Below are 19,594 nucleotides of genomic sequence, written 5' to 3'. Positions count from 1 at the left end.
GCAGCTTCATGAGTGAAACCAGGTGGAACCAGCAGGGAAACCGCTCAGCAAGCGTAGGGCGGGGACATGGCAGATAAGTGGCTGTGGTTGCTGGCCGCTAAGTGTTCGGTTTGCTCCGCAGTTGTGGAGCACTGCTGAGGTTTGCGATTTTTTTCACGAGAGTCTTGGATACATCTCTTTCGGTAAATGGAGCCCTGTGTTTCCTCCTAAATCTTATTTCTCCAGCAAATAGGTTTTTATTCTTCCTTTTTAAAAAAATTTTATAAGCTTTATTATAAAAAACTTGCAAGTAAGTAAGAACATCACATACCAAAATTAACCATATTTTTCTCCATTACATGTCATAATTATCTGTTAATGAGTTATAGAAGTGCATTAGTTCTTTATATGTTATCATTATATGCAGCCATTTCCCCACAATTTCCTATCCTCATAACCTGATGGATTCTAGTATCCTTTTAAAAACTTATCTACAGGTCCCTGTTTTTCAGGACTCTCTCTCTCTCTCTCTCTCTCTCTCTCTCTCTCTCTCTCTCTCTCCTCTCTTTAGAGATGGGATCTTAGATAATCTTGGGTCACCTCAAACTCCTTTTGCAGCCATGAATGAGCTTGAACTTCTGGTCCTCCTGCCTCCACCTTGGAAGGCAAATCTGGGCTCAGAAAGGGTAACACAATGTGAAGTCCAAACTCCATCACTGTAAAGTGGTCAGTGCTAATGTGGCAAGGGATGATAGGAAGATCAGTAGGGTCTGATGTCTGACATCTGGGACCCAGATCAGGATGCGGGTGGGGGATGGAATGGAGCCTGGGGAATGATCCAGCTGTGTCTATCAGGAGCATGCAGGTGGGCTTCCAGGGGAAAGAGTGGACGTGTGAGGGGACAGAGTGTCATGGGGAGATGGGAATATGAGGGGCAGAGAGGGTAATGAAGAGGAGTGAGGCCAGCAGAGAAACCATTTTCCTACCTGCTTCACAACAGCTCTCTGGGGGAGATAGAAGCTTCCGTTGGTTCCTTTCGTAGGCAAGAAAAGCAAGCGGTCTCCTTATGGCCATGCATGCAGTGAGCAGGAGGCTCAGAGAAGAAACCTAGCTCTTCTAGTTCAATGTGGAATGTCACAATGTCCCAGGAAGGCGAGGCCTTCAGCGCCAACCCCAACGCCAACCTCATGAAACACTGGTCTTCTGTCATTTCATGCACGACTTTGGGTATTTCTGAGAAAAAACAATGTAAAGGACCAGTAAGTGAAAGATATAAATAGGGGATGTGGGTACTAGGTCACTAGCCACATACCGCCCTTTCATCTTTGAATCTCTCAGTCTCTCATGCTGGCATTTCGCAGTCCTACGACCTGTGAGATTGTGGCAAATACTTAGTGAGCTCCTATGCGGTGCATGTCCTGCTCTGCCTGCTTCTCCAATATTGATTTGTTTGGAACAGTTCTTTTGTTATTCCTGCTTTATAGGTAAGGGGACAGAGAAGTTGAGCTACTGGTCCAAGACCACAATCACAGCTAGTCAGCTGAAGTTTCAGTATCTGAAATGTATATATATATATATATATATATATATATATATATATATATATATATATCCATATATACACACATATAACACAATGAGTAATATGAGTAATATTTTAAAAAATAAAATAAAAATAAAAATCCCCCAAACTGGGGGCTGGAGAGATGGCTCAGAAGTTAAGAGCCCTGACTCCTCTTTCAGAGGACCTGGGTTCAATTCCCAGCAACCGCATGGTGGCTCACAGCCATCTGTAGTAAGATCTAGTGCCCTCTTCTGGCATGTTGGCATCCATGCCAGCAGCAATACATTGTATGCATAATAATAAATAAGTTAAAAAAAATCCCCCAAACTTCTCACTATCTTGAATTAGTTATTTCTATTTAAAAGCTGGAGAGGAGAAGCAGAGGAAGCCTACAGGAAGATGAGAATCACATGATTGTGGAACATCAGGCCAATCAGACACAACGAGGCCATTTCATGGAGGGACCCCTGCTTCCCTCCAGACAAAAGGAGTGAGACACACTTGATGTGTGTTGATGGCAACTCATTCCTGAGACGAGATACAAAGTCAGGGGACTGCTGTGTAAGGACGTTCCCTCATCACATGGCAATGTCTGAGATAAACAGCACACAGAGGCGATTCATCCTAGCCCACCGCCCATAGTCCTCAGCTCCATTGGTTCCTGCCCCTTGGTAAGACAGGACATCATGGTGGCAGGAATATCATTATCATTAGTATTTCCCTGTACGCATTGTCGCTGAGTGAATGACAGCTGTATGTTGGTGGAGCAAGAGGACAGCACTGCTGTCCATGACGCAGCCTTGATCTCTAGCCATGGCCTTCCACCCTTGTGGGGTTTTAGATGGTGCCACACAATCCAACTAAGAAGCCTTTTAAATGTTCAGAAATTAAATTAAAATGCTCACAGGTTGGTAAGAGGAAATCAGACATAGTTATGTAGTATGGAGTCCAGGCTAGTTTTACGTCAACTCAATGCAATCTGAAAGGAGGGAACCTCTATTGAGAAAATGCCTCCATAAGATCAGGTTGTGGGCAAGCCTGTATGGCACTTTCTTAATTTGTGATTGATGGGGCAGGAACCAGATCCTTGTCGGTGGTGCCATCTCTGGGATAGTGGCCTTGGGTTCTATAAGAAAGCAGACTGAGCAAGCCAGGAAGCGGCACCCTTCTATGGCCTCTGCATCAGCTCTTGCCTCGGGTTCCCTGCCCTGTTTGAGCTCCTGTCCTGACTTCCTTCAATGATGAGCAGAGAAGTTCCTAAGCCGGATAAACTCTTTCCTGCTCAGGTTGCTTTGGTCATGGTGCTTCATCTCAGCACGAGAAACCCTAATTGAGATATGGTGAACCACTTGCTATAAAGTAATAAATCCCAGCACACTGTGTTTAAACAACAGAAGCATAAATGGCAACTGGAGAATCAGAAGATGACACATGGGTTCCTAGGGTGCCAGCGGGTGCCTATAGGCTAGGGGTAGTGCCAGTTAAAGTAGAGGACACCAGACCTAATCTTAAGGCATTAATTTGGAGAAGCAAAGGTGTTGTCATCCACGTTGGGAGACACATGCCTACAGTCCCAACCCAAGTTTGGGAGAGTGTTGAGTTCAAAATCAGCCAGGCTCCATAGTAAAAAGCCATCTTTAAAAAAATGCATTTTCAAAGAAGAAGTTGCCAGGAATAAGATAACGGGGTGGTGGTGGTGGGGGAGTCATGAGTGACAGAGAAATGTACTGTGGTCTCTCTGTGAAAAGCTAAGGGAAACTATGCCAGAGCAAGCACGTCTGCTTCTTGTGTAGTGGGAAAGATTATGAAGACTTTAGACATATATGCAGCAGGACATTTTAGGTACCTGTTAAGTTCTATTGCAGGGTCCTAGGAACACAAAGATAAGCCAATGGCCTTCCCCAGGCTTCTCAGATGGTGGCAGGAAGGCAGTGCTATCAGGAGTCTGGGTTGGTAGATTCAGATGCACGATGCTGGTGTGACCCCACTCCATGAATCCTTCCTTACTGGTGAAGGCGCCTGCTCTACTCACTGTGGCCTCTGCCTCCTTCTTGATACAACTACCAGGCATTAGCTACCCATCAGTCAGGCCTGGCTCAGAACACGTGTACCCAAACAACAGGGGCTATAATGTTTATCACAGCATAGCACGTGGCGTAGTGAGTGTCCAGCAGATGGCCTGTGACCTGTATCCTCAAGGATGAGTTCATTTTTGTAGGTTAGGAGCTTCCAAGTCCCCCTTCATGACTTGTATTGTCTCTGGTCTATCAGCAACTTGGGAAGGTTATGATTTCCTTTTTAGTGGCAGCAGACCCTCCTATCCAGAACCCCTCAAGTAGAGGCACCAACAGGAATAAGAGACCCTGGAGTAGGACCAAGCCACCAGGTGGGGATGCTGCTGGACCAGTCTGTTGGAAGGAGTCCAGGGTGTGGGCCCAGCTGCTGGGTTTTCTTTGGCAGAAGAAAGTCCAGCTCTCGATGCAGCTGTTGCCAAGCAGGGCAGGGGTAGTGATCTCACAGTGCTCCATGGGTCCCAGCACTGGAGACTGGAGTGGGGGTGGGGTGGCAGCAGGCCAACAGAGACAGGAAACATTCAGGGCTTTCAGACATTTTGTCATATCGTTGTTTATTTGGGAGGAGAAGACCACCTAAGGAGGCCTGGTACCCACACTCTGAAGACAACCCAGTGGGTGCTCATTTCATTACCACCACCTAGGACACACGGGAGCAATGAGCTCACCATGTCCAGAGCCCATGCTGTTCCATCAGTCCGTCAACGCCACAGGAAGGGAGCCAGCTTCCTGCTGCACTTGGGCAAGTCATTGACCCACAGAATCTGTGATCCACCTGTAACAGAAGAAAATCCCCCATCTGTGCAAACGGATGGAGCGCTGTGGAAAACATTCCAGAGCAGCTGCGTCCAGATGTGTGGGTTCAACGGCCCACGCTGGAGAGTTCTATAGTCATAGTAGATCCTGTCCTCCTCCTCCATACTCCACTGCTGGGCTAAGGGATGCCTTTGGCTGAGAATCTTCTCCTCCACCCACTCCTGCATCCATCCCCTGCCAGCAGGTGGGAACTGCTGTGCACAAACCCTCTCCCTACTTGAGTTCAGTGCTTCCCAGTGTGACCTGTTGATGTCCTGCATTGGTCTCCTACACTGTGGAGTGTGGACTCCTACATTCCAGGTCCTTGCCCTGCCTGTGTGCACACACACACCCCCTGCCTCTGCGCACACTCACAAGCCCTGCCTCTGTGTACACTCACATGCCTTGCCTTTGTGCACACTCACATGCCCTTCCTTTGTCCACACTCCCATGCGCTGCCTCTGTGCACACTCACATGCCCTTCCTTTGTCCACACTCCCATGCGCTGCCTCTGCGCACATTCATATACCCTACCTCTGTGCACACTCACATCTCATCACTTGCTTTCTTCTGAGGTGTGTTTCCTTCCAACACTCACCAACTCTACCTACTTGGAAAAACAAAACATAAGTTTCCTGACCTTAAGCCACACTCCACATAAATTTTGGATTAAGTGTAGAAAAACAATTGAAACAAGAAAGACATTGGTAGGAAAATATGGGTATTTATAGCTCCCAGAGCCAGGAGGGTGTTTCTGATAGGACATCAGTCATAGAATGGATGACATCTCAATCAAGCATCAAGAGGCAAATAAAGACTGAAGTGGTGTGCATACCTAGGGACCTTAGTGGAGACACCTAAGAAAGGGCTTCGGAGACTGACAAACAAGTGGTTAAAAGTTGTAACTGTGGGGAAATAAAGGAAAATTCTTGTGTTTTATGGGTGTGAATGGGAATTTAGTTTTTTTAAGATTTATTTTTATTTTTGAGCATGTGTCTGTAAACATGAAGGCAGGTACCAGAAGAGGCCGGAAGCCCGAATGGGTGCTGGGAGCAGAACCTGGGTCTTTGTGAAGGCAGCATGTGCCCTTAACCACTGGGCCATTTCTCTGACCCTGGACTTGGGTTTTAAAATGTCTAATATACTATGTATTAGAAGTCCAAAAACTTAGAATGTTGTTTGTATAATTTGGAATATTTAAAGCATCAACATTCCAAAACCACGATTTAAAGTTAATGCTTAAAAGAATATTTGCGATGTGTGTGACAAGGGGTTAATACCTTCACAGCGTGACAGGATCTTAGACACAGGAAACAAAGTGAACAGCTAATTTGAGATTGGGCAAAGGGCACATGCAATTACAAAAAATGAAATGGCTAGAGAGAGTATGAAAAAAAAATGTCAGCCACATCGATTCTCTTAAAATGTAAATTAAAACAAGCTTAGAGAGAGTTTCTCAAAGTGCAGCCCTAGGACAGCGCAGGTCCTACCAGGCTGTGGACTCTTCTGTCCCCTGCTATCAGTGATGTCAGGCAAGTCCCAGTTTCCCGTTCATACGATGCTGAGACAATGAGGCCTGAACCACACACTTGTTCTGAGGATCTGTGAGCTCTTGTTTACAAGAAGCTACGGAGTCAGTGTGTGGTGTGCACCTGTATTCCCAGAGCCTGGGAAGCTGGGGGAAGAGGATCACTATAAATTTGAGGGCAAACTGATCTACACAGAGAGTTCCAGGCTAGCCAGGGCTGTCTAGTTAGACCAAAGCAAAACAGGAAGTTTGGCCATGATGTGTGCCAAGGTTTGACTGCCACAGCATGCCCTCAGTTACTCTATGTCATGGGACGACAGCCTTGTGGAGGTGGCAGTGACTCAGTAATGCCTACATATCTTTCTCACTAGTATTGTCCGTCTCTCATCAATGTACTGATGTCATGACTTCCATATTTGGTATCTCCTGAACTAGATTTAAAGGAAAAAAAAAAGACATTATTCCTCACTTTCTCCCTGGACTGGGATCTTTGTAGTGCTTTCTAGAAAGTACTTTGGCTTTCTTGGGTTACCATGTCCCAAACTTGGTGCCATCTCATTGATTTATTGTCTTACAGTTTTTGAGACTATAAACTCCAAGTCAGTAATGTTGGTTCCTTCTGGTGGAGCTGAGGAAGAATGGTTCTTTGATGGCAGTCCTTTGTACTCCTTAATCTGTAACCGTGTCACCTGGATCTCTACCTCCATCTCCACAGAGACTTCTCCTCTGTGTACCTCTGTGGAGTCCCTAATTGTCCTTTTTCTTACAAAGTGTAACTTGAATGTGAAGTGCGCCCTCCCCCATATGTGCCTGAGTGCCCGGTCTCCTGCTGGCGGCTCTATTTTGGAAGGTTGTGGAGTCTCTGAGGGATGGCCTTGAGGTTCGATAGCCCAACCCTACTTCCTGCCTGCTCTCTACTCTCTGACTGTGACTGTGGGCAGTGTAAGCAACAGCCTCAATTCCTCCTGCAATGACTTCCCTGAGTACTGTATCTCCTCAAACTGTGAGCCAAATTAGCCCTTTCTCTTTAACTTGCCTCTTGTTGGGTATTCATCACACTAAGAAGTAACTGATACATAAGGACACTTTGGTTACTTTTCTCCTGGCTGTGAAAAACACCTAACAGAAACAACACAAAGAGGGGGGAGTTTTCTTTTTCTCAGTTTCAAAGATTTCAGGCCACAGTCCTAGACCTGACATGAGTCAGAACATCAAGGTGATGAGACCACGCGGAACACCTCAGGGTAACCCGGAAACAGTGCAAAGACGGGATTGAATACCAGGTCAACATTCAAACACCTCCAGTCACCTATCGTCTTCAAGAAGGCCCCATATCAATGGGATTCCAAGTCCAAGGAGATATCCCCAGATTGTTCTCTGGACAGAGGAGAGGGTGCCTGAACCGGCCTTGGCCCATAACCATACTGATGAATATTTTGCTTATCACCATAGAACCTTCATCTGGCGATGGATGGAGATTGAGACAGAGACTCACATTGGAACACTGGACTTAACTCCCTAGGTCCAAACGAGAAGCAGGAGGAAAGAGAACGTGAGCAAAGAAGGCAAGACCAGAGGGAACCTTCATCCGACGATGGATGGCGATACAGCCGGAGACCCCATTGGAGCACCGAACTGAGCCCCCCATGGTCCAATGAGGAGCAGAAGGAGGAAGAACATGAAAAAGGAAATCAGGACCACGAGGGGTGCGATCACCCACTGATACAAGGGGACTGATCTAATGAGAGTTCACCAAGGCCAGTTGGACTGGGACTGAACGGGCACGTGATCCAACCAGATTCTCTGAATGTAGCTGGATTCTCTGAATGTGGCTAGCCTGGAGTCTTTCTGAAAAGCCATTGACAATGACACTGGGACTTGTTTCCTCTGCATATACTGGATTTTTGGGATTCAGTCTGTTTGGATACTCACCTTCCTGGACCTGGAGGGAGGGGGGAGGAACTTGAACTTCCCACAGGGCAGGAAGCCCTGACTGCTCTTAGGGATGGAGAGTGAGGAGGAGGGGGAGTGGGGGGAGTGGGAGGGTGTTGGGAGGAGGGGCAGAAATGGAAACTTTTATAATTTAAGAAACTTTGAAAAAAAAGAAAATAATATGTAAATTTGAAAAAAAAAAGAAGGCCCCATCTCCCAGTTTCTACCACCTACCAGCTAGGAGAGAAACGTTTAACGTATGATCTTATAGGGGATAGTTCATATTCAGACCATGCCATTCTGTCCCTGGCCCACCAGCTTGTGTCCATCTCATCATGCAGAACGCAGAGTGCATCTTCACGACTCTATTGTTCTTGAGTCAACATTGTTTAAAAGCCGACATACAAAGTCTCTCCTGAGAGTCAGGGCAACTCTGGGCTGTGAGTTCTGCTGTGATATAATGGTACAGAGCTAAAATTCCCATTTAAAAAAATGGAATAACGGGAGAACAGCAAGAAACAATTAGACCAAAGCAAGACCAAAGCCTAGAAGGGTGAAAACTAAGTCGTATAGCCCCCTCTCTGACATCTGCGGCATGAGGCATGATGGGAGCTCCCAAGAGCATGGGCAGTCTTAATTCTTAGCCATTGATAACCCTGGCAGAGCCTGAATGTATTACTTTCTTGAAATTGTTGCTACCAAATAAATTAGTCCATTATTTTAAAACCTACTTGCACTCAAAGTCTAAGGATATGTAAAAATATAGATTTTTTTTTTTACAGGATTTAACACAAGTGACCTTTACTCCCACTTCCAACAAAGTCTTCATTTCCACATGAGACCTTCTGATCACAGCATTTACTGTCCATGTGTCGCTTAGCATTCTGGACCTCTGCGCTCCCATCAGAATCAGCCATTAAACTCTGCTTACAGCCTCTCGTTTAAACATATTTTTAAAATCAATCTTATAAAATACTTTAAATTCTTATTTGTGTGTGCGCGCATGTGTGTGTGTGTGAGAGAGAGAGTGTATGTGTATGTGTGAGAGAGAGTGTGTGTGTATGTGTGAGTGTGTATGTGTGTGTGTGTGTGTGAGAGAGAGAGAGAGAGAGAGAGAGAGAGAGAGAGAGAAAGAAAGAGAGAGAGAGAGAGGAAGAAAGAGAGAGAGAGAGAGAGAGAGAATGCATATGCCATGGCACATGTGTGAAGACCAGAGGACAACTTGGAGGAACTGGTTCTGTCCTTCTACTGTGTGATTTCTGGGGACTAAATTTCGGTTGTTAAGTTTGACTGCTAGCAGAAATGATAGAATGCCTCTCACTATATAAATGTGATTCATTAGAGTGGCTTACAGGTTATAGTCAACTGTTCTAACAATGGCTATCTTTTGATGGAAGGTTCCAGAATCCAAAAGTTGTTCAGTCCATGAGGCTGGGCGTCTCAGCCAGTCTTCAGTGTATGATGGAATTCTGAGGAAGTAGCCTCTAATACCGCTACAGAATGAGCTTGCTAGCCAAGAAACAAGAACGTCCTTCTTCCATGTCTTCTATACAGGTTGTCACCAGAAGGTGCAGCCAGATTTAACGTAGATCTTCCCTCTTCAAAAGACTTGGTTTAGAGTGGGTCTTTCTGTTTCAAAGGATCCACTCAGGAAAAAGTCCTCCCAGGTGTGCCCAGCTGCTTGGGTTTAGTTCATTCCAGGTGTAGTAGAGCTGACAACCACATAGGTTTAGACGGATTTTCTCAGACGAGAGGTCTTGGGACGTGTGTGGTGAAGCACAAGCAACTACACACGTGTGTCAATGGTTACTCCTTAGTTACTGCAAATCTACAAAGACACGGAGAAACACCTGCACCTCTGACTTCAGGGGGAGACGTCTGCTGCTGTGCTGCGCTGAGACCCCATCTGCTTCTCCCATACTTGGAATATCAGTGGTGTGGTGGTTTGAATGAAAGTGGCCTCCATACACTCGTCTTTGAAGGCTTAGTCACCAGGGAGTGGAGCTCTTTGATAGGATTAGAAGGATTAGGAGGTGTGGCCTTCTTGGAGGAAGTGTGTCACTGGGGTGGCTTTGAGATGTTCAAAAGCCTACCTCTGGCCTACTTTCTCTCTCCTCTTCTCTTCTCTTCTCTTCTCTTCTCTTCTCTTCTCTTCTCTTCTCTTCTCTCCTCTCCTCTCCTCTCCTCTCCTCTCCTCTCCTCTCCTCTCCTCTCCTCTCCTCTGCTCTCCTCTTCTCTCTCTCTCTCTCTCTCTCTCTCTCTCTCTCTCTCTCTCTCTCTCTCCCCCCACCCCCGCCTGTGTATCAGGACGTAGCTCTCAGCTACTGTTCCAGTACCATGGGAGCTGCCACCATGATGCTCCCCACCATGATGATAATGGATTAGCCCTCTGAAACTGAAAACGAGCCTCCAATTAAAAAATAAGAATTTCCTTGGTCACAGCATCATTCACAACAGAACAGTGACTAAGTCAAGCAGTCACTGCCCAACTCATCTTAGGATGTTACTGTAAGTGGTGTGACTGGCTGAACCTTGGGGAAAGGAGGGAAGGGGGGTTATGAGAAAGAACTTCCCTGGAGTTAGGGGGTGGCTCTTCGGTGGAGAGTCATAGTAAAAGGCTAACAAATCACACGTGAAACGGGAAGAAATCCTAAGAGCTGAGGAACGGGGTTAGACACAGACACGTCCCACTGGGACAGGCTGAGTCCCTGGCCAGTCATATCTCATGGACAGCTTCAGGTTGTCTAGGCTTCCATTCAGATTCTCTTGAGCTATTCCTGCCCTTTATTAAAGCTGTTACCCACAGCCTCTGTTGGGTCTGGCGGCAAACAGAGGAACAGGTTGGTAGAGCAGCACAGCCCACCTATACCAGCTTCTCTATAGGAGACGCAGCTCCTTCTCTAGGGAGATGGTAACTGGAACAGGGCTAGTGACAAACCATGAGTTGTATTTCAGCCAAACTGGGGTGGAGTAATAAGAGCAATGCAGGACACTGTGGAAGAATTGGAACGACCTAGAAATAGAACTTCTAAACCCATACTATTCTGTAGAGGAAGCTGGCCCCTGAGGGACATTATACATGTCTGTTAAACAAATCAATAATTAACACTGGTATATGCGAGAATTTCAACATTTTCTGTATTTGTATTTGGCTCTGTTTTGTGGGAAGAGGTTGAGACTGAGTTTGCCTGTTTTGTCCTGATTGCCTGGAACTTTCTACCTAGGCTAGGTTGCCTTGAAGCCACGGTACCCTTTTGTCTCTACCTTCCTCTCTAGCTCTGAGAAAGAGAAACTTGTTTTGATATTTATTAAAACGGTAAAGAGGATTTTTCAAGATTGTTGTAGTGGGGAGTATTGCAATCAGGGGAGATATGGGACAAAAAGAATTGGGGAGTTACAGCCACGAGGTGAAGTATGGAGGGGGTTAGGTAGTGAGCAGATGGAAAACCACTAAGAGGCAAGGTCAGGGTAGGCAGCTTCTTGCTAAACTGACTTGGCAGGATTTTGGTTAAAGGCAGAAGAGCAATCAGATACCAAAGTAGAGGAAGAATGTGAGCAGATTCTGAGATGCTCAAATGTGGAGGGTGGGGGGTGGGGCTGTCACTAAACTGACCTAGTAAGATTCTTGCAATCTGCATTGGGCAGGATGAAGTGGGGACCCAAGGATGAGGGGCAGGTCTGCCTCAAGGAAGCCTGTTTACAGTTTGGCTAGAAGAATCTTTGTTAATGCTCAATTAGAAAGGACATATACAGGCTATGCATGTGTGATTAGCAATAAAAGACCCAAAAATTTATAACATTTATCTTTACTAATAGGAAATATCCTCTTGTGGGGTATGACAAAGGAATGTAACATGGAATTCTGGATGAGCTCTGAACCAGAATTTATTTCTTTTTCATTTTTCCCGTCAATGAGAGTTGATGAAATGTTTAGATTAGATAATAGTATTGTAATTGATGGCTCTGCTCTAAGCTTGATTGTTTTGATCGAGAATGTCTTTTCTCTTAGAAAACACTCACTGAAGAATTTTCAATAATGGAATATCATGTCTTACTCTCAAATGATTTTTGAAAGTCGTAATATGTACATACAGGGGCCATCAGGGTAAAGCACACTTGGCAAATGTTAGCATTTGGGGCCTGGTATAGGTGTGTGTGTGTGTGTGTGTGTGTGTGTGTGTGTGTGTGTGTGTGTATGTGTCAGAAGTGGGGAGGGGAAAGAAAGAGAGAAGAGAAAGAGAGAGAGAGAGAGAGAAAGTTTGTGATTGTGGTTGCAAGTGGAGGGCAGAGCACAATCTCAGGTTTCATCCTTAGGAATGGCATCCTCCTTCTTTGAGACATCATTGTTCATTGGCCAGGAGTTCACCAATTAGGCTGGGGCTCCTAGCCAGCCCGAGGGAGCCTCTTGTTCTTTTTACAATTGCTCCAGCAATTGTGGTTTTTTTTTTCAACTTTGCTGAAAATTAATGAAACAATGGGGCAGGGGAGGAGAGAACCTGGATCCTGGTTTCCTGGGATCCTCTCTCCTTCCCTCCTTCCCTCCCTCCTTCTCTCTTCCTTTCTCACCTTAGGGGTAACTGAACTGCCATCACAAACCTAGGCCCAAGTGCTTTTTCTGTTATTCCCCAGATGTTGTTAATATCATAAATTCCATATATACAATGGTCACAACAAAAAGTGTGATATACAGTTGTCACGAGGGACACATAATAGAAATACATTTATGAGATCTAATTCTAGAATTTCTGCAAATGTCAGTTCTCTCCCTTTCCAAGAATGCCTCTTAATATCTTTGAGAAATAGCTAAATCTTAAATCCAGTTCTTAGATATGTCCTTGCAGCTTATTACACTTTACAATTTATTCACACTAACTGTTCGCACAGAACTCCACACCCATGATACACACTCACCCTCTTTGGGTATGTTATCCATGGGGCAACTCTTGCCCACATCTTGTTTCATCTGGTCATCCCAACATCCCTATGGAGTAGAGAAGGTCCCATTATGATTCCTCCTTTATAGATTTGCTAATGGAAGCCCCAAGAAGTTGAATGATGAGTTCTCCTAGGTTAGCTGATCAATGGCAGAATCTGAGTTGGGCGCTGGTGGCACATACCTTTAATCCCAGTACTTGAAAGGCAGAGGCAGGCAGATCTCTGTGAGTTCACAGAGAAACCCTGTCTTGAAAAACAAACAAATAAACAACAAAATGGTAGAATCCAATGGTAAATCTTATTAATTGTGGCAAAGTGAAGTTACTGTTGCACTTATGTACAAGCAAATGCAAAGTTTTGCAGAATTCACCGCCATTATGTGACCACACTCACTCCAGGGTTTTACAATGGGATTCTGAGTTCTTGCTTAGCCATGTGCAAGGCCCTGGATTCCATCTGCAGCGATGTAAATACAGTCAGTAAACAAAATAAAAGTGAGCTAGGCCTGGTGGTGCAAGGCTGTAGTTCTGGCTACTTTGGAAGCCAAGGAAGGAGGATGGTAAGTTCCAGGCCAGCTTAAGGACCAACTTCAGTAACTTAGTAAGTCACTCAAAATAAAAAAAAAAATGAAGGAAGGTCTGGGGACATAGGTCACTTGGCGGTAAAGGCCCTAGGTTCAACCTCCAGTACCAAAAATCAAAACAACAACAAAAATCCCCCCTCCAAACCAAATAACCTTGCTTATTCAGTTTCTCTTTTTATGAGGACTGATCAGGTGTGAGCATGAGCTGGACACTCTGGAGCTGAATGCCTTAAAGAGACACCTAAGCAAAAACCACAGATGTGCTGGGTAGCTGCTTCCTTGAGGAATACTGTGCACACCCCATGTTGCAAGCCATTACCATCTTCTTTGTGTGCAGTTAGGGAGGTTTTCCCTTCAGTGCTTAGGTCCAGTCGCACTGAGGCTTACTTCGGAGAGTGTGAGGATGCCTAGTCCTGGTCTGTGGAGCTGTTTAGTTGTGAGTCATCTCCTCAGCACCACAGAAGGGAGGAGAGACTTTGCAATTCAGAACCATTTACTTTTTCTACATAGGATGGACACCTTTTCCCTGGTTGCAGCCACCCTATTTCCCAGAACAACATTCGTGCCATTTTGGGTCTGATCTTCCAGGTAGTTCCTGAAGGCATCCCCACACTTGGCAGGGGTACGGTCAGATTTACGGCTCAGAAGAAAGCATCTAGCTGGCTCAGCAATATTTCACAGTGCTGAAGACCCTTTAAATGAAAGTAAGCCAAACAGACAGCCTAGTTTAGCAAGGCAACACAGAACTTAGGTCGGGAGGACAGTGGTTCCCAGGGTTACTTAAAGCAAGGGTTAAATTATTTTTGCCACACTGGAAGATGCATTAACTTGGAAACCGACCTCCCAAGTCTAACAATTTCTTCATTTCTCCAGTGGATTTCTCTAGACTTCCTTGGGTCTTTGGTGGATTTGGATATGGCTGTCTGAACTTGAGTTGGACAACTTCCTGAGAAGGAGGAGCCAGGTCTCATTGATTCATTCGTGTCATGTGACTACTGTACCCAAAGAGTTCTAGATGCCCCCTTCTCATCATTCGTTCTTGGCTTTCCCCAGTCACATCCTATTTCAGGTGTGCTTTCCCTTGCCATATACATATACATACATACATACATATATATATATATATGTGTGTGTGTGTATACATATGTGTATATATACATACATACTCTCAAATATAATGTCTTACAATATATGTTTAGTATGTGAATTAATGAAATGAATAAGAACACCTCAGTGGCTAAGAAGAACGAGCAAGCAAAACTATAAGAAATCTCTAAAGGGTATTACCGAGGATTTGCAGCACTAGCAGACCATGACAGAGTCCCAGCGCTACTGTCTTCTCTTGATGGGTAGCCAGATTTGAGGCAAGGTAGTGGCGATTCTTCCTTGAGCCACTGTTGGGCGTCCCTCGCAGCTCAGGACTTTGAGGCAAGTAAATTTTCTTGAGCCTGAGGAAAGAGCCCCCCAGAAATGACCAGCTGATGACTAGGCAATATGCGTCAGATGGGGGGGGCAAGGGATCGTATCTGGGTTGCACAAAGTTAGGGAGCAAAACTGATCCTAGTGTTTCAGTCGGCTGGGGTCGAGAACCTCTGCCCCAGCGTCACCTAGCCTTAGACTGAGAGAGCGGTACCTCCTGAGTCTTTCCCCTTCTGCGTTTAGAAATGCCCATCACCACTTTGGAACATAGCAGAAGGGGAGGAGCCAAGTACTCTCTGGACCCTCCCCTTGGTTGAAAGCCCCCTCCAGTTCTGGGGAGTTACTGGTATGCATCACCCCAGCAGGTTTGGGGGACACGCACCCGAGCATCCTGCAAGGTGGGCTTGCTCCCAGGGATCTGGGCGGTCTAGAGTGCTTCAAGCCTACATTCGCTGATATCTGCGAGGCATCTTGGGGCGCTCGTTGAAATTTCGGGAGTAATAGAGAAACTTCTCACCCCTTTTTGTTTCCTGCTTTCGGGCAGGAAAGCAGCAGTCGAGTAATTTAATTTCCCACCCTAACCGGACTCGGCAAAAATTGTGCACCGAAAATATGAGCCAAGCTCTGCAGTCCAGCTGCCCCGAGTCTGGTGTGCGCCTAAAAACTCCCTGCAGTTCTGAGCTAGCGCTCCGGTGTGAGCGGGTCCAGCCGGGCCACAGAGGGCGTCTGGAGACCGGAGAAACCGCGGCCGCCTGGCCCGTCGCCTCGGCCGGGGCTGTCCCTTTAAATCCTGGAGGAGGTAAAGAGAAAAAAGAAAAGAAAGAATAAAGACGCGGAGCCCCCAGCACTGGGTGGCTCTGTCGGGTCCCCCGTGCCGCCCCTGCGCAGGAACCTGACTCCCGCTCGCTGCCAGCGCGGGTCCTGGGCGTCCTCGGCAGCGCCACCCACTCGTCAGTGACTGTCAAAATAGAAATTAGCGAAGCCCGGAGGAGGCCCGGCCGCAGCAAGTGCATGTGTGGCAGGGCGGGGAGGGGGCGGGCGTGAGCGAGCCAGAGAGAGGCGACCGCACACATCCGGGCCCTTTAGCCCCGTGCGGCCCCCCGAGCCGTGGGCGCGGGCGCTGGGCTCGGGGCGCGGGGCTGCCAGCCGCGGTGCGGGAGGCGGGGCGTGTGGAGGGCGGAGGCGCGGCCCCGGGAGGGAGGAGCTGCTCGCGCGCCCGCTGCTCGGCTGCACACCCGCTGGAGCAGCCCCGCCACGAGACTCTGACAGCGGCGCGGCCCGCGCGGCTCGGGAGCGCAGGGACGGACGGACAACGGTGGCGAAGAAGGACGCGAGCGCTGGGGCCGGGAGCCAAGTGCGGGAGGCGCGCGGGGTCGGCGGCGCGCAGAGGTGAGCTGCTCAGCGCGCGGGCTGTCAGGGGTCTGCTTCTGCACCTCGGCTGCCTAGGCGGGTCGGGAGGTCGCGGGGCTCCGACAGGGTGGCTGTGCATCCCCGGCGACCCCAAAGCAATGGTGGGGCCGTTGCTAGGAGGCAGGAGGTCCGCGCGTCCCGGGGCGCCGGCGGGGGTAGGGGCGCGCTCCATCGCTGGGCAGGAGGCGGGGGGCTGCGGTGGCTATTCAGGGGCTCGGTGCGTGCGGCAGCCATGCAACCGAAGGAGGCGGGCGGAGGCAAAGAGGGAGAGGAGGAGGGAGGGGAGAGCCAGCGGAGAGTGAGCCAGCGAGCGGGCGCCGCGCCTCCTGGCTGGCACCGCGGCCTGGAGCGAAGTGGCGCGCGGGGCTCTGAGGGAACTTCTGCCGGCGTGTGCGGTCCCGGGCTCCGCGGCGCCTCCGGGCCCGGGAGGGGCGGGGCGGGCCTCTCGACAGCCACAGGTGGTTCCTGCCAAAAGTTTTGCTGTACTTCTGCCGGGAAGGCTGGAGAACATTTTGGGCAGTGACAGTTTTCTGGTACTTGGGCACCCGCACCTCGCACCGTCTTTTTTAAATATTAGAAAAGGGTTGTCAAAAGTGGAGGGGATCCCGTACTTCTCAATGAGGCCCAAGGGTTGCTTGGCTGCTGGGATCCAGATGCCGCTCAGATGAGCATCTCAGCTGTGGGCACACGGAGGAAGTTGAGGTAAATGAACACAGGCTCATCATTCCTCTAGATCTCGATAAAGCGAAACATATTCTGTCCGGGAACCTGTCACCCTCTCTGGGCGTCTGGAGATCTCTTCCTAGCGACACACGCGGTGGAGATCTCTTCTTAGCGACAAACGCTGAAACCTCGTGCGCGTCTGTGCTCAGGGTGTGCGCGTCTCTTGCTGGGTTGGCAGCGAATTGTCTCCGTCCGCTGTGAGGCTTTGTTGTTCGCGCTGTTGGTCTGGTTTCACCAGGAGGAAGGCCAGGGGCAGCCCCGAAGAAGCAGGTCCCCTTACCTTTTAAATCTGCATAACTGTAGAGACAAGCATTCAATCAAGCCTGAGCCCACGATTCTGGGCAGAAGCAGCTGAGGTCCGTGCTGCCAAGCTAGGGCTGGGGTTTCTGGGGCTTCTGATACGAGGGGGGTTGCGCGCGCGGGGGGGGGGGGGTGAGGCAGGGGAATGGGACCAGGTTGAGAAAAACCCTTAAAAGAGGATGTGCTGTGTCCAACGTTGAAAAAAAAAGTCTGAGCTTGTGTGGCTTGGCTCAGTTCCTTATTGGCCAGGTTGGCTATCCAGGGCAGCCAGGTAGAACCACCAGGGTAGGTCAGGCTTAGGCTGAAAGAAATCGTTATTCCCAGAGAGGGTCTGATGCTTGAGTGTTGCAAGAAGGTACAAACCCGCTGAGAGTTGGAAACACTCAGCTCTTCATTCTCCTTGGTCCTGTTCACAGTCGCTGTTTTCCTGCTACACCCATGAAGCACACGAGCACGGAAGGGGTGCTTTGATTTAAAGGAGGCCACAAGATTTGAGGAAACAGACTCTAGGCATCAAGAGAACTCACTCTATAATGAACAATCGCAAGGCCGAGGAAAGGAGTAACTTACCATAGTGATAAAGGAGCAAGGAAACCAGTAATGACAGCAGCAGCCCAGGCCAGCTCGGACAGAATGCCCTGGGGCAGGGGCAAGGTCTTGTGGACTTGTCGACAGAAATGCCACCCCTAGACCCTGAGCCTATTATGGCCTTATTATCTGGTACTTTCTAAATTCATGTTTTCCAGTAAAGATACTCGGTTTCCTGCCCCCACCCCCAGCCTTGACCTAACAAAATCAGGACTGTCACTGCAAAGTCCAGTGTGACATAGTCCCAACTTTTCCTGCACCCTCATTGCCCCCAATCTCCTAGATTCCTTGGGCAACATAATGTGTCTTGATTAGCCAAGATGAGTGTACAGCTTGTCATGCTAAAGCACCCACTTTCTGTAGGATGCCAGAACTGTTTTCCTGGTAATTAGGTTTTACAGATATTTTTGAAAAGGAGCCCAATTTTGGATCAATTACACTTGGGCACAAATTCAGTGCTGTTGTGGATACCAAATGAGAGAGATGAGCAATTATCTGGGGGTGTTGGAATGAATGTTGTTATGAGTATTTGACATAGCTATTAAACATCAATGAATGGGTTCTCAGTAAATGTTTTTTTACTCTGTATTTTATTGAGTAAACAAGTGTCTTAATTAAAAAGAGATTCGAGTTGGCCACTTACATTGTAGCCCCTTTTCCCTTCCCAGTGGATGTGGTGTGTGTGGGGTGGGGTGGGGAGTGACAATGTTCAAGAGAACTTTTTCTTCTTTAAACCAAGATAGAATTCTAGGGCGAGAGATAGCCTTCAGTCTGTAATGTTGTCTATGGTCAGGCAGAGCCTTATTAAGTCAAAATAAGACTGGGTGTGGTCTGTGTCAATCTGTATTAGTCAGAAATTACTAAAAGGGGGAACATTCTCCAAGTTTTATTGCCCTCAAGGACATGAAGTATGAAGAACTCCAGGCTAACAGGGCTGGAGTATGTAATTTCTCAGGTCTCTCACAGACAAGGATCAAAGTCCCCATCCCCATGTTTGGGACACTGTAGAAAAAAATAAAAACAGACCCCCCAAAAAACAAAACCCAAGATCTGGAATATTAAGTCTTTCACTCCTATTGCATGCTAATCCCATCAGAATCCCATGGAGAAACTGAGACAGAGTGAGCAGAAGTGGTTTCTAGTGTGTCAGCCTGCTGTTCAGCTTGGGCTTCCAGGAGATCACCTGCAAGGGGCTCTCCAACAAGGCTTCTGGACAATTGTCCTTCCCAGCACTGAAGTTACAGGGGAATGCCACAGTTACAGTTGACTGGAGACCAGGACACTTTCTCTACCCCCTCTGAAGTTCGTTTATTGTCCTCCCTCCTGTAGAGGGCTATGGGAACTCGGGAACTGAAGAGCCAGCTGGCTAAGTCTGGGGCAGGGGTGTGGGATCTCTGTCTGAGCAGGGCTGAAGGAGTTGGTCTATTTATAAACGCCCTTCCGCTCCTGGAAGAAGAGACTCAAGGGTCTGGAACCATCTGCAATACTGACTTCTTTCCAGGGTGACTGTGCCCCACTGGGGGAAAAAAAAAGCTTGCCACCCAACCATGTCAGATTGACCCTGATCTGGGAAAAAGATCCCTCAGGGCTTCTAGGAGTCTTACTGCCTTTGGGGATTTAAGTTCCAAAGATTCCCTAGAGTTAATATGTACAACTTAGGTGCTGTCCCCAACGCTGTATAGGAGGCTACCTCAGAACCCTCCCAGGGCCGAGCTGCTGAAGAGAGCGCAGCTGGCCTTTAAAAATAATGGTAGTAACTATTTTTT

At 47.8% G+C, this 19,594-nt stretch overlaps 1 protein-coding gene across 1 annotated transcript in view; it reads left to right on the top strand.

The window, feature by feature from the left end:
- The first annotated feature begins 16,129 nt into the window (after positions 1-16,129).
- Positions 16,130-19,594, top strand: part of Zbtb7c (zinc finger and BTB domain containing 7C) — a 321,380-nt gene continuing 317,915 nt past the window's right edge. The window contains exon 1 of the mRNA XM_085676413.2: positions 16,130-16,196. The gene's annotated coding sequence lies outside the window, so the exon portion shown is untranslated. The remainder of the gene's footprint in view (positions 16,197-19,594) is intronic.

This window comes from Myodes glareolus, chromosome 13, assembly GCF_982192425.1.
Source record: "Myodes glareolus chromosome 13, mMyoGla1.1, whole genome shotgun sequence".
NCBI lineage: Eukaryota > Metazoa > Chordata > Mammalia > Rodentia > Cricetidae > Myodes > Myodes glareolus.
Note: the sequence above shows the minus strand (reverse complement) of the source record. Positions and strands in the feature narration are given on the sequence as shown.